Genomic DNA, 13,935 nt, shown 5'->3' with positions numbered 1-13,935 from the left:
CTTCCTTCTTAGTTTTCCCATCTACTTCCATGAATGAGAGTTTGCACCTGTATCCAGCTGGTTCACACCTTGTGTCCTCCCCCTCCCCTTGCACTCATTATTCCCTATGTCCGTTCTTACTCTAAGTCTCCCTTTATTTTGTTCTTCTACCCTGCTGTTGATGTCCCCCCTCCCCCTCATTTTCCGCTGTTCTTTAACTCCGCCACCGATGGTGGCTGGGGGTTATGTTTTCACCCCTGTCTGTCTGTCTGTCTGTCTGTCTGTCTGTCTGTCTTGTTCTTACTTGTGAAAATCGAAAATTTTTCAAGTATATTGGTTGGTTGCGTGCATTATTCTGTTTGTCTTTTTGTTTGTTAGCTCACCTGAACATAGTTCCGGTGTGCTTATGGGATGGCGCGTCGTCAGTCCGTCCGTCCATCCACAAACACTTGTAACTTCTCTGAGACTACAACCACGATTTCGATGAAACGAGCACAACCTTCATCACCATGTATGTACCAAAGATTGTTCTCGGTATTAAAAAAAATCGGGCCCTAAGAGTGTTTATGGGGGGTTGCCCCTAAAAATAGATATTTGCTTTCTTCTCAGAAACTACACATGCAATTCTGATGAAACTTTACTTCAACCTTCATCAGCTATGATGTACCAAAGATTATTCATGGCATTAAGAAAATTAGGGTCTCAGGGGTTCTACAGGTGTATTGCCCCCCCCCAAATATGTATTTGCTTCCTTTTCCGAAACCACACACACAATTTCGATGAAACTTGACCACAACCTTTATCACCGCCGGTGATGTACCAAAGTGTGTTCACAGTATTATACATGAACTGGTACAATCACCACATCCAAAACTCCACACGGTTTCGTGCTCCCCAGCCTTTATTCCGATCCCCCATGTACTTTTTTGAGAGCGGTGCCCTCATTCCGAAATATTTTCCCCCATTCTGAAATAAACTCGTTATCCATTGAAATGAACTCGATCCACAATCTCAACCCAAAACTGAGACCAACATTTTCAATCATATGTGATCAAAGATTTAAAGTTCATTTTGAAGAAGTTTGCACCATATTCATGGATTATGAACTTTATGTACACTGGTAATCTCTCAAGTATTGAGGACGTTTCCGAATGCGACCAGATTTGCGTTCGCCAAGTTGTAGCCCAGCTGAATGATTGTGATGCTGAGATTGATCCTCATTGTGAAGATTTTGTGGAAAGAAGAGGCAGTTGTCAACGTTCTCTGCATTATGGATGTTGGTTGTTACCAGACGTCATGCATTCCACTTTATGCCATCTCTGAGTAGGTAGCTATGATAACCCAGTTGCTGCAAGATATGTTGGGGAGTTGATAGTGAAGTCACTAGTTTATGTGCACGGTTGGGGCATTTCTCTCTAACCCACTGGCCCACTGCAAATTAAGGTGACTTTGCTCTCCACCGCTTGTCTGCGTATTCCTTCATTTTCTGCTGTCGCTTCACAATAGACTTTGCCATCACTTCAATCTTTGAATCTGCCGATGTAGGTGGTTTTAGGAGACTAAGTGGCAGGCCCAAGTTATGCCCTATCATGAGCTCCACGGGCGTCTTTTTGCTCAACGAATGAGGTGTAGAGCGATATGAGTGCAATAGAATATGAATAGTCTGCTCAAATGTTTGTCCATCAGCTAGACTTGCTTTTACTCTCTCTTTGATGACTCTGTTGAACCTCTCCACCTCTCATTGCTCTGTGGATAATACCGTGTAGTTTGGTGATATTCGATGCCATTGTCCTTGAGGTATTGTGTGAATTCCTCAGATGTAAATTGAGGTCTGTTGTCTGCCGTAATGGACTTGGGAAGCTCCCATCTTGTAAACATCTTGTCCAGGATGCTTATGATGGATGATGTTGTAATCAAGTTTGGAGCCGCGATCTCAGGCCATTTGCTGTGAAGATCATAGACTACGATTATATACTTCTGGTTGTGAGGTGCAACTCAAACCTCACAGAAGATGTCCACCTATAGCTGTTGCCATGGTTTTTCCGGCCATGCTGAAGGCTGAAGAGGAGCAGGACGTGAAGCTCCTGCTTTCTCACTGAGGACGCATGCTTCGCAATGCTTCACAAACTGTCTGATGCACGTGTCAATACCTGGCCGCCATACGAATCGCGACATTTTTGTTTCATTTTGACGATCCCGGGATGTCCCTCATGAGTGAGATGCATCACTCACTGCTGCAGTTCTTTTGGGATCACCGCACGGGTGCCACGGGTGAGACAACCTTCATCAAAGATGGATAGCTCATGTTAAATCCAGTGGAAAGGTTGTAGCTCCTCTATGATTTGTTGATGCCAGTCCGTTTGGAGAAAATTGCACAGTCTTTGCAGAATTTCATCCTGTTGAGATTTTGATTTGAGCTCGTCGTGAGTGACTGAGTTTGTGGTTGCATTTGCAATAACGGTATTTACAAAGTCGTCAGCTTCACTAATAACCTCATTCTTGGCGTTCACTACTGGGGTTATATGACTGAGCATATCCGCCACTTGATTATGTGACCCAGCCAAGTATTCTTTGTCAGTCATACTGGTAGAGACGGTCTGACCACCTGTAAATTTGAGGTCGTCGATGTCCAGATCCTGACGTAGCGAGTAGTGTTGTCATTGCTTGAAGGTCTGTGTGGAGCATGAACTTTCTACCATAAAGATAGACATGCCAGTGTTCGCAAGCGTAGATACAGTACATACTAGTGCTTAATGTTCCCCTGTAGAGTACTTGCGCTCTGACTCCGAAAGTGTGCGCGATGCAAATTCTACAGGTCGTTCATTACCTGTGATCCATTGTGAAAGTACTGCTCCCATTGCCGTACCTGATGCATCTGTCATGACGGTAGTCTTTGCATTAGGATCAAAATGTGCGAGGACTGGAGGAGATGTGACCCTCTCCTTCAGCATGACAAATGCATGTTGCTGGGTATGAGTCCATTCCCAGGGCGCATCCTTGTGCAGTAGTTTACAAAGAGGTTCAGCGATCTCTGCGTAGTTGGGCACAAACTTGAGGTCGAAGTTGGTTGCCCTGAGGAATGATGAAAGTTCTTTTGCATTTGATGGAGGAGGAAGAGTCCTAACTGCTTCGATGTTGTTCTGCATCGGGTACACCCCATTGGCTGTCACATGATATCCTAAGAAGTCAATCTCCATGCTGCAAAGGTACACTTTCCCTCATTCAGTGTCAAGTTGTGTTTCGTTGGTTGTGACAACACTTCATCCAGCCGCTGATGGTGTTCTGCTTTGTCTTTCCCATAGACGATGATGTCATTAAGGAGGTTGAGAGTTCCCTCAATACCAGACAGGACTGAAGAAACGATCTTCTGAAATGCACTTGGTGCGGAACTGAGGCCGTGTGGTATTATACGATACTGGAACATGCCTCCATGAGTCATGAATGCAGTCAAATATCTGCTCTGTTTTTCTGGAGGTACCTGTAGGTAGCTTCTGAAATCTAGCTCCGTGAACACTGTGGAACCGTGGAATGAAGCAGATATTTCAATGATGATTGTAAGTGGGTATTTATCAGGGATAACAGCTTCATTCACTGACTTAAGAGCAACACAAAGTCGTAAGTCTTCCTTTTTATGTCGAGCAATTACGAGATTCGACACCCATGGAGACGAATCAGTGGGTTCAACGACGCTCTCTGATTCATGGCATTTTATCTCCTTAGAAAACTCTTCGCAAATAGTGAAAGGTAGATGTCTCAAACCTTGAGATACTGGTGGAACTGCAAGGTCCAATCAAGGAGCGTGACAGTCATGCTTACACTCCCTACACCCAATAAACAGGGAAGCGCACAGGTGCTTGTATGCATTGTCTTTGTCTGCAATCATGTGGATGTGTGTACCGGTCGGGTCTAAAAGTTTGAACCCAAGATGTCAAACAGATTAACATTCATTAGGCTCTTGCGTTTTGCAACATCAGTGAAATTGTTGAGCTTGATACCCTTGTAGTTCCCAGCACCCGGATGATGGAGTCATCGTAGGCTTGAAGTGTAGATTGAGCAGAGTTGAGTGGATAAGACGAAAAGTACTTGTAGTAGAGATTGTCACTCACAATGGAGACTTTAGCTCCGACATCAATGAGTCGTGATACCGAAATCCCCACAATATCAACTTCACAATCCTTGAAGTTGCCCCCTTGCTGAGGATGGAAAGGCATTTTATCTGCGATGGTGTACACCGTGTGTTGGCTTTCAACATCAGAAGCACTTGGTCATCAACCTGACGAACGGATGATGTCCACTTCTTTGATGACCTGCTTTCTTGTGCAAAATTGTTTATTTTAAAACAAGCAACTGCATTGTTTTCCTCGTGCAGGACATTGTGCATTGACGCCATGTTGTCGACCACAAGCTTGACATGGCTTCGTTCGAGGTACGTGGGCAGGGCGTGGATGGAGCTGTGGTTGGCGGTTGGTTCGAAGCCCTTGTATTTGAGCTGTCTGCAACCGAGGTGCCTGTTGCTTTCCTCGTGCTGAGGTTGCTGGAGATGTATGAATCAGCTATGAATCCATCATGGCTGATTCTATCTGGATAGCCAGAGCTGTAGCCTTCTCTAAAGTGAGTCGATCATCCTCCATTAGCAACCGTTCCCAAATATGAGGAATGGAAGTCTTTTCTATGAGCTGATCTCTGATGATCTCATCAGTTAAAACCCCAAAATTACAGGTGGCAGCCAGTTCAGAAAGTGAAGCAACATATTGTTGGACAGGTTCACCATTTCCCTAGTAGCGCTGATGGAATTTATACCGTTCAACCATGGGACTCTTTTTCGACGCAAAGTAGCTCTCAAGTGCACTCACCACATTTCCGAACGTGAAAGTATCGGCTGTTAGCTGAGCGAACACACGCTGGCCCTCGGTGCCCAAGCAGTGAATCAAGAACGCCCGCTTATGAGTGTCTGCGGTCATCCGTACCGTCTAGGTCCCTAGCTTCCAAGTAGGTTCGAAAAGCTGCAATCCATCGAGGCCATGAAAGAGGCAGGTCCCCCAGAGAAGCCAAGAATAGAGGTAGAGCTGGTAACTGTAAACCAGCCATCCTCGTCGCCAAAGGTATTGTATATAAACTGGTACCATCACCACATCCAAAACTCCACACAGGTTCGTGCTCCCCGAGCCTTTGTTCCGATCGCCCGTGCTCTCTCCGAAAGCGCTGCCCTCATGGCAGCTCATCAAACATGATGCACCCAGAGCCACAATCACTTTAATCCAACACAACATTCACAGCATTAAAAAACAACAATCCATTGGTATTTACTTTCTTCTTCGTTACATATTCTGTGGGGCATCCATGCCTACCAGTGGGTCCGTGGTTATCTTATCTAACCACGCCCAGGTGAGCGCCTTCAGGTATTGCTGCTCTGTTTATGTTTATCGCCTGGAGGTCACACCGATCTTCACGAAACTTCACCACATGGTAGAGTTCATCATAGGCAAGAAGCCCGTTGTTTTTGGGATGAAAGGGTCAAAAGGTCACCAAAGGCCAAAGCTCAACAACTAATGTGGTATTTCTAAAATCCTCAATTTTCACCCGATTGACTTGAAATTTCAATATGAGTTGTATATTTGGTCATTGGATTCAACCACCTATTAGTTTTAGGTCAACATAGACCAAAATGTCAACATCGGCCAAAGATCAACAACTAAGGTGGTATTTCTAAATTCCTCAATTCTCATCCGATTGACTTGAAATTTTAAGAGGATTTATATTTCAGGTCACTGAATTAAACCAGCCAATTATTTTTTAGGTCAACAGAGACCAAAAGGTCAACATAGGCCCAAGGTCAGCAACTATGGTGGTGTTTCTAAAATCCTCAATTGTCTTCCGATTGACTTGAAATTTGAAGAGGATTTATATTTTAGGTCACTGAATTAAACCAGCCAATTATTTTTTCGGTCAACAGAGACTAAAAGGTCCACATAGGCCAAAGGTCAACAACTTTGGTGAGTTTTTTTTTAATCCTCAATTTTCATCTGATTGACTTGAAATTTGAAGAGGATTTATATTTCAGGTCACTGAATTAAACCAGCCAATTATTTTTGAGGTCAACATGGACTAAAAGGTCAACATAGGCCAAAGGTCAACAAATTTGATGAGATTTGAAAAATCCTCAATTTTCATCCGATTGACTTGAAATTTGAAGAGGATTTATATTTCAGGTCACTGAATTCAACCAGCCAATTATTTTTGAGGTCAACATGGTCCAAAAGGTCAACATAGGTCCAAGGTCAACAACTAAGGTGGTATTTCTAAATTCCTCAATTTTCATCTGATTGACTTGAAATTTGAAGAGGATTTATATTTCAGGTCACTGAATTCAACCAGCCAATTCTGAGGTCAACATGGACCAAAAGGTCAAGATAGGCCCAAGGTCAGCAACTAAGGTGGTATTTCTAAAATCCTCAATTTTAATCTGATTGACTTATAAATTTGAGGAGTATTTATATTTAATGCCACTGAATTACCCTCTAATTATTTTGAAGTCAACATCAATCAAAAGGTCAACATCGGCCAAAGTTCAACAACTTCGGTGGAATTTCTAAAATCCTCAATTTTCATTCCATTGACTTGAAATTTGAAGATAATTTGCATACCAGGTCACTGAATTCAAGGAACAAGTATTTTTGAGGTCAACATAGGCCAAAAGGTTATCATCGGCCAAAATGGTCAACATTGTAATTTCTAAAATTGTCAATATTCATTCATTTGACGTTAAATTTGAAGAGGAAATCATATTTTGTCATTTAATCCAACCACCAATTATTTTAAGGTCACATATCTTTGATGGATTTTGCTCGAGTTGTGCTCTGCGTGACATCTTTTGTGTTTGTGTGTGAACAAAATATCTCAAAACGTTGTGGATGGATTTGGATGAAATTTGGTGGAGAGATTGGGTATGTGACCCAGACAAAATTATTAGATTTTGTTGGAGATTGAATGGGGATCTGGATCTGAGAATTTTCTTCGTGATTTTTTTTTACCATTAAGTGATCGGGCTAAACCACCATATAGCAGGATATCTCAAATAGTTGTGGACGGATTCAAACAAAACTTGGTGGGCCGGTTGGGTATGTAACAAGAACTATATGATCGATTGTCACGAAACTGCGCCTTTTAGGGTCCGGAGGATATCTGCACCAAATTAAGGCTATAATTATAAGTTTCTGTGGTCTTACAGAAAACATGTTGAGGGATCCATGAGAGAATTTGGCAACCTTAACTCCGAAAATTGAAATTTTTACAACGCATTTAAATTATGTGTGGTGACTGCTTGAAACCATGGGTATGCATCTAATTAATCACACTAAGAAGCAGTTACTTCTGTGTAATATATATATATATATATATATATATATATATATATATATATATATATATATATATTACTGACCTATTATGTATCAGTTTTTATCTATATACAATAAGTATGTGCTTGCGATTCAGTAATAAATGTGACTGAGAAACGTTTTTTATTTTAAAGTAGAACATAATTACCTTCGCAAACTTCGTTTGACGAAGGTATTGTATTGACCCCTGTGTATTTATTTATTGGTAAATATGTGTGCGGACAACATTGCGCAAAAACTGCTGGACCGATTTGCATGAAATTTTCAGAGATGATGTGCAGTTACTCAAGGACGCCAGGCGAAGCTTTTGGGAGCGATCGGATAAAAGGTCAAGGTCACAAAAAGGTCAAAATCGTTTTTTTGCGATTAAAGTGTCAATTTTGTTCCGATTTACATCAAATTAAGTCCAAAATGTTCAGTATTCAAATCCCGATCCACTGGTATAGCGTATGGTATAGTGTTTGCAACCCTAGTTAGTCTGTGGAAGTCAAAGATCAAGGGGGTCACCAAAATGGAGTTTTTGATTGGGAAGCGTTGTGGACAACATTACTCAAAAACCACTTTGCAGATTGTCATGAAATTTTGTGGATTTGTTTGGCATCAGGAGAGGACAAATCGATTAGATTTTGGGAGCGATCGGATCAAAAGTTAAGGTCAAGGTCACAAAAAGGTCAAAATCGTTTTTTCGCGATTAAATTGTCAATTTTGTTTTGATTTACAGCAAATTAACTCCAAAATGTTCAAAATTAAATTCCCCATCCTCTAATATGACACATGGTATAGTACTTTTGTCACCCAAGGCAGCGGTTGGGGGTCAAAGGTCAAGGGGGTCACACAAATTCACATTTATATCGGAAAGCATTGTGGACAACTCAGCGCAAAAAAAAAACAAAACGCAGAGAGGCTTTAATTGTTTTGGATTTGTTTGGCATCATGAAAGGACAAATCCATTAGATTTTGGGAGCGATCGGATCAAAGGTCAAGGTCTCAAAAAGGTCAACATCGTTTTTTCATGATGAAAACGGTTAATATGTTTCCGATTGACATCAAATTAACTCCAAATTGTTCAGTGTTCAATTCCCCATCTTCTGAAATGACACAAGCTATAGTACTATTGTCACCCTAGGTAGCGGTTGTGGGTCAAAGGTCATGGGGGGTCACGAAATGCATATTTGTATTGAGATGCGTTGTGGACAACTTAATACAAAGGAAACTAGTGGCTGCGGCGAAGGTATGCGCTCTACGAGTGCCCGTTCTAGTTGCATTTTGTGTTATTAAAAATCAATTTGTTTTTATAAACATGACCTTATATAAGTTCTCACCATTACCGGGGCAGTTCAGTGTTCATAAATAAATACATCTTAGGCTATCTAGAAGAGTCTGGGTGGTCAAGTAAGGTATGACTTGTACACACAGGACATCAATATTTAAAGTTGGAGTCGATATATTAATGCATATTCATGCTTTCATTTAGATTTATATCGGTTATTTTCTCTGTAAAGTAGAGTAACTTAGAATTGAGAATACTGATCCACCATAACATATTACAAGGTATTTATATGCTTATCCAACACTCTATCCTCTCTACTAAGAAGGTGTATGTGGCAAATGAGTAAACAATTTTTTTTCATTAATACATTAAGGCATACTCATGGTTTCAAATTTAATGATAAATGATTGACGCAAATGTTCCTGAAATAACAAACATTTAATTTGAGGCATGTAAAATCATGAAATACAAGCACAAGTACCACATCTGTGTGGGAAGGCCTTGGTATCATGAAATAATGAACATATGCTCTGAAGAAATGATGCATACTCATGGTTTCGTGCATATGCATGGTTTCAGGTTAGGCAGAAATTGCAATAAATGGAAGGGTGATGCATCCACAGATTTGGAATTAAGCATATATTAAGGGTGATGGTAACTATTTACCCTTATGGTAACTTAATATCTCTTGCTAATGTTTTAATCCCTGGACACAGTGAATAATAATCAAAAGGTATACTCATGGCTTCAGTAGAAACTGCCCCAAATCAGGTTTATCTCACAATTTCTTTTATTTCAAGTATTTCTATTCAAAACATGGTTTATGCAAATTGCCTTAACTATTTTGCAAAGTTTACTGTGATAGAAATGTTTTATAGGTATATTCTATGTAGGATTAGTGCACAGAAAAGAGCGCATACTCATGGTTTCACATAAATTCCCCATCATAAAAATGGTTGCCAAAATTTAGCGTCTATACCAAACATATTCATGTTTGTACAAACATAAACACACATATATGGCATCATAATTAAATTCTATTTGGATGCCTAACATACCCTGAGGCACTTATAAAATGCAATTTATAATAATTATTGCGATTTTTTTTTTTAAAAATACCTAAAATATGACACATATTTTTCTCCTAGTTTTCCTAGTTTCCTAGAAAACTCCTAGTTTTCAGAGTGTTCATCAAAAACATATAAAACTCGGTATCCTCTGAAAGGTGTGATCAAAACGTATACATACAGCATATATATGTTATTATAACTCGTATATTAAGAGCAGTAGAGCCCCAAAACCTGTTTAACGCAGTTTCGTGACAATCGACCATATGAGTCGATTTTGGTGAAGATCTGAATTCGGAACCGGATCCGAGAATTTTTAAAGTGATTTTTCACCATTGAGTGATCAGGCAAAAACGATATATAGCATGCTATCTCAAAGAGTGATGGACAGATTCGCCCGAAACTTGGTAGATGAGTTGGTTAGGTGACCATAACAAGCCAGTTAGATTTTAGTTCAGGTACGAATCCAGATGCAGCCTATCAGTGGGATACAAAACGTAAAGTAGTCAGCCTGGTGGAGGTATGCACTGCACCAAGTGCCTTTCTACTGTCGTTACCTCTGCCACCGAAGGTGAAGGAGGTTATGTTTTCACCCCTTTCTGTCTGTCTGTCTGTTTGTTTGTGTACAGGATATCTCAAAAAGTTGTGGATGGATTCAGATGAAACTTGGTGGACACGTTGAGTGTGTGTGAGAAGGAAGAATTGATTCAATTTTGGTGAAGATCCAGATCCGGACCCGGATCTGATAATTTTTGAAGTGATTCTTCACCATTGAGAGATGTGGCAAAACTAATATATAGCACGATATCTCAAAAGGTTGTGGACAGATTCGAACGAAACTTGGTGGACAGATTGGGTGTATGACCACTACAAATTGATTCGATTTTGGTGATGATCCGAATCCGGATTCGACGACTAGAAATTTTGAAGTGATTCTTCACCATTGAGAGATAGGGCTTAAAATGATATATAGCACGATATCTCAAAAAGTTGTGGACGGATGAGGATGAAACTTGGTTGACAGGTTGGATGTGCGGCAAGGATGAATTGATTCGATTTTGGTGAAGATCCAAATCCGTATCTGGATATGAGAATTATTTAATTTTAAAGTGATTCTTCACCATTGAGAGATAGGGCCAAAAACGATATAGTACTGTATAGCATGATATCTCAAAAATGTATTAGGCCCAATATGTTCTGGTGGATCAGGCATTACGTGGCAGAGGTATGCTCTCTACCGAGTGCACTTCTCGTTTTATTATGTTATGTCCTGATGTATTTTCCATTCTTGCTCCTCTACAAGCCTGGAATCTGCATCCAAAAAGAGAGAGGGGAGGTGGAAGAGAACGAGGGAACACAGTAATCTGCAAGTGAGAGGGGTATGGGGTATGGGGTCATTCTGTGCCAACTCACCCAAATTTCAAAAACCTCCCCAGGTCACCTCCTCAGATTTTGCTGGAAAAATTATTAAATGTAGATCTATATGACTCTACCCACCATGCAAAAGATTAGCTTTCAATTCCTCATAGTTAAAAAAATATCTATCTCTCGAGACCTTTGAAATTTGGCCCTAAAAATGCCAAATGTGAAAAACGCATTTTTTTTCAACTTCAGGGGCTTATAATTTCATAATGGACTCCTCTAGAAAGTTAATATTGCAAATATTTACTAATTGGCATCTCAATTTTTCAATTATGGCATCAGATAGCCTCTGGGATGCGTATTTCTCACTCTCAAGGAAGCTAAAAATGGCTTTTTGGCCAAAACGAGCTAAAATAAGGTGAAACTATAGGAGCCCTCCTGAAAATATGGAACAACTTCGAATTTTTTCCTCATAACACAGTGATTATAGGGTCATTATCTATCCATAGATACATTTTTGTTTGGATAATACAGTTAGGTGATGAATTATAAAAGTTTTACCATAAGCCCTTGTCTCTGAGGGCTCTAAAATGGACCAATTTTGTCCCCTGGTTTGACCATGTGGCTAGGGGGTTTAGGATCTTAATTTTTTTTTCTAAACATTGCCTCATATAAGATGTGTCTACTGACGGAATAATTTTATCTAACGCCCTTGGCTTCATCGTAAAATAAATTTTTATTAACCTGCACGTTTTTTATAATTATTCACTTTTTTCATATTCATGAGCTTATAAATCTGAAACTGAACACTCTAGCAAAGTGATACTGCAGAATTTTACCTTTTGATGTCTGCCAAAGATATGTACTTGCATATAAAATGGATATTTAGCAAATAAAACAGAAGAACAGTCCAATGTTTCAGAAAGCAGATGATATCAAGGTCAGGTCAGGTATGGGAGCATGTGCCAGAACAGCACGTCGCTGCGTCCACTTTCCGCCGGTACTCCAGGGGCCTCCGTCTGGCCATCCCCCAAGCAGATGCCAGGCCCATCCCCATCTCCTTGAGATGATGGTCAACCTGCTGCAACCATGAGGCACGTGGTCGGCCCACTGGCCTCCTCCACTCATGAGACTCCCTCGCTGAGAGAATGTGGTGAGCAGGATCAGCGTCAGGAAAACGAGCCACATGTCCATACAGCCGCAACTGACGCTCACGGACTATGCAGGTAACAAATCTCATCCGAGTCTCTCTCAGCAACCGCTCGTTGGACACAAAATCCGACCAGCGATAGCCAAGGATTCTCCGAAGAGCTCTGGTACCAAAGGAATTAAGTCTCCGTCTCAGATCCTTGGGCAGAGTCCAAGTCTCGCACCCATAGAGCAAGACTGGAAGTACCAAGGACCTGAAGACTCGGACTTTCGTCCTCCCGCACAGGTACCGGCAGCGCCACACCCCATGATCCAGTGAATTCATGACTCCCCAGGCCCGACCCAGACGTCTATTGATCTCTGACTCGCAGCCAGCAGAGACATGAATATCACTGCCAAGGTAAGTGAATCTCTCCACGACCTCAACATCCTCACCACAAACAGACACAGACAGGACAGCAGCATCCAAGATGTCACCGAAAGCCTGGATCTTAGTTTTGACCCAAGAAGCCCGTAATCCCAACGGCTCCGACTCCTCATTCAGCACCTCGAGGGCCCCCAAGAGGATGTCTAAAGTCTCCGCAAAGATGACTGCATCATCTGCAAAATCAAGGTCCGAGATCTTGACATTGCCAAACGATGCACCGCAACTTGATCTCTCCAACATCCTCCCTAAAATCCAGTCCATACAAGTGCTGAAAAGTGTGGGGGCAAGTACACATCCCTGACGAACTCCAGTAACAACTGGAAATAAGTCAGAGATGGTACCACCACACTTCACAGCACTCTCAGTACCAGAGTAGAGTTCAGACATCAGATCGATCAGTTTTGGTGGCACCCCACGAAGACCAACAATCCTCCAGAGGACATCCCGATTCACTGAATCGAACGCTTTACAGAGATCAACATAGGCTGCAAGCAGCCCCTGCCGAAACTCTCGTCTGCGTTCGGTGAGGACACGAAGAACAAGGATACGATCAATCGTTGACCTCTTTGGTGTAAAGCCTGACTGCTCTGGACGCTGGTGCTCAAGCAGATGGTGGCGAACCCTATCAAGAATTATCCGAGCAAAGACCTTCCCCGGCACTGAGAGCAGCGTCACCCCTCGGTAGTTGTTGCAGTCTTGGCGATCACCCTTCCCTTTCCAGAGAGGGACAACAAGGCCCCTCTTCCAGTCAGTTGGGATGATGCCTGTGTTCCAGGCAGAGCACAAAACTGCATGCAACGACACGAGTGCAGCATTTCCACCAGCCTTGAGAAGTTCAGCATGGATGTCACAGATCCCTGGAGCTTTGCCCCGTTTCAACTGGTTCACCGCAGCCCGTGTTTCCACAAGCGTAGGTGGACCACAGTTGATTCGAGGGTCAGCAACAGGGATTGTAACACCCTTGACGTCCAACTCGACAGCTGGGGGATCAGCCTGGAACAACCGCTCAAAGTAACCGGCCCAGCGGGCCTTCACTTCAGACTCCTCTGTCAAGAGCCTACCACTCTCTGCTCGAACTGCAGTGCTCCGAGGGATGGGCTTGGATGAACCTGTAAGCGGGACGAGAATCACCTGTCCAGAGGTGATACTCTACCCCCTCACAGATTCCTCGCACATAGGCCTTTTGGTGATCCTTGTCCACCCTCAGTGCACGTACAGTTTTACGCCTCAGCTCCCTGAACAGCTCAGCTCTGCCATTCAGCCTGGCCCTGCGACTCTGGTCAA

General features: G+C 42.1%; 1 protein-coding gene across 5 annotated transcripts in view; it reads left to right on the top strand.

Moving 5' to 3' along the window:
• The window catches only part of LOC147024607 (uncharacterized), a 163,996-nt gene that overhangs the window by 73,524 nt on the left and 76,537 nt on the right, over positions 1–13,935 (top strand). The window contains exon 3 of one of the 5 annotated variants that reach the window (XM_085884664.1): positions 358–490. The exons of the other annotated variants lie outside the window; for them this stretch is intronic. The gene's annotated coding sequence lies outside the window, so the exon portion shown is untranslated. The remainder of the gene's footprint in view (positions 1–357; positions 491–13,935) is intronic. 5 annotated transcript variants of the gene reach the window in all.

Source organism: Eptatretus burgeri, chromosome 6 (assembly GCF_056783735.1).
Source record: "Eptatretus burgeri isolate ZD-2024b chromosome 6, Ebu_testis_v1, whole genome shotgun sequence".
In the NCBI taxonomy this organism is placed as follows: domain Eukaryota; kingdom Metazoa; phylum Chordata; class Myxini; order Myxiniformes; family Myxinidae; genus Eptatretus; species Eptatretus burgeri.
Note: the sequence above shows the minus strand (reverse complement) of the source record. Positions and strands in the feature narration are given on the sequence as shown.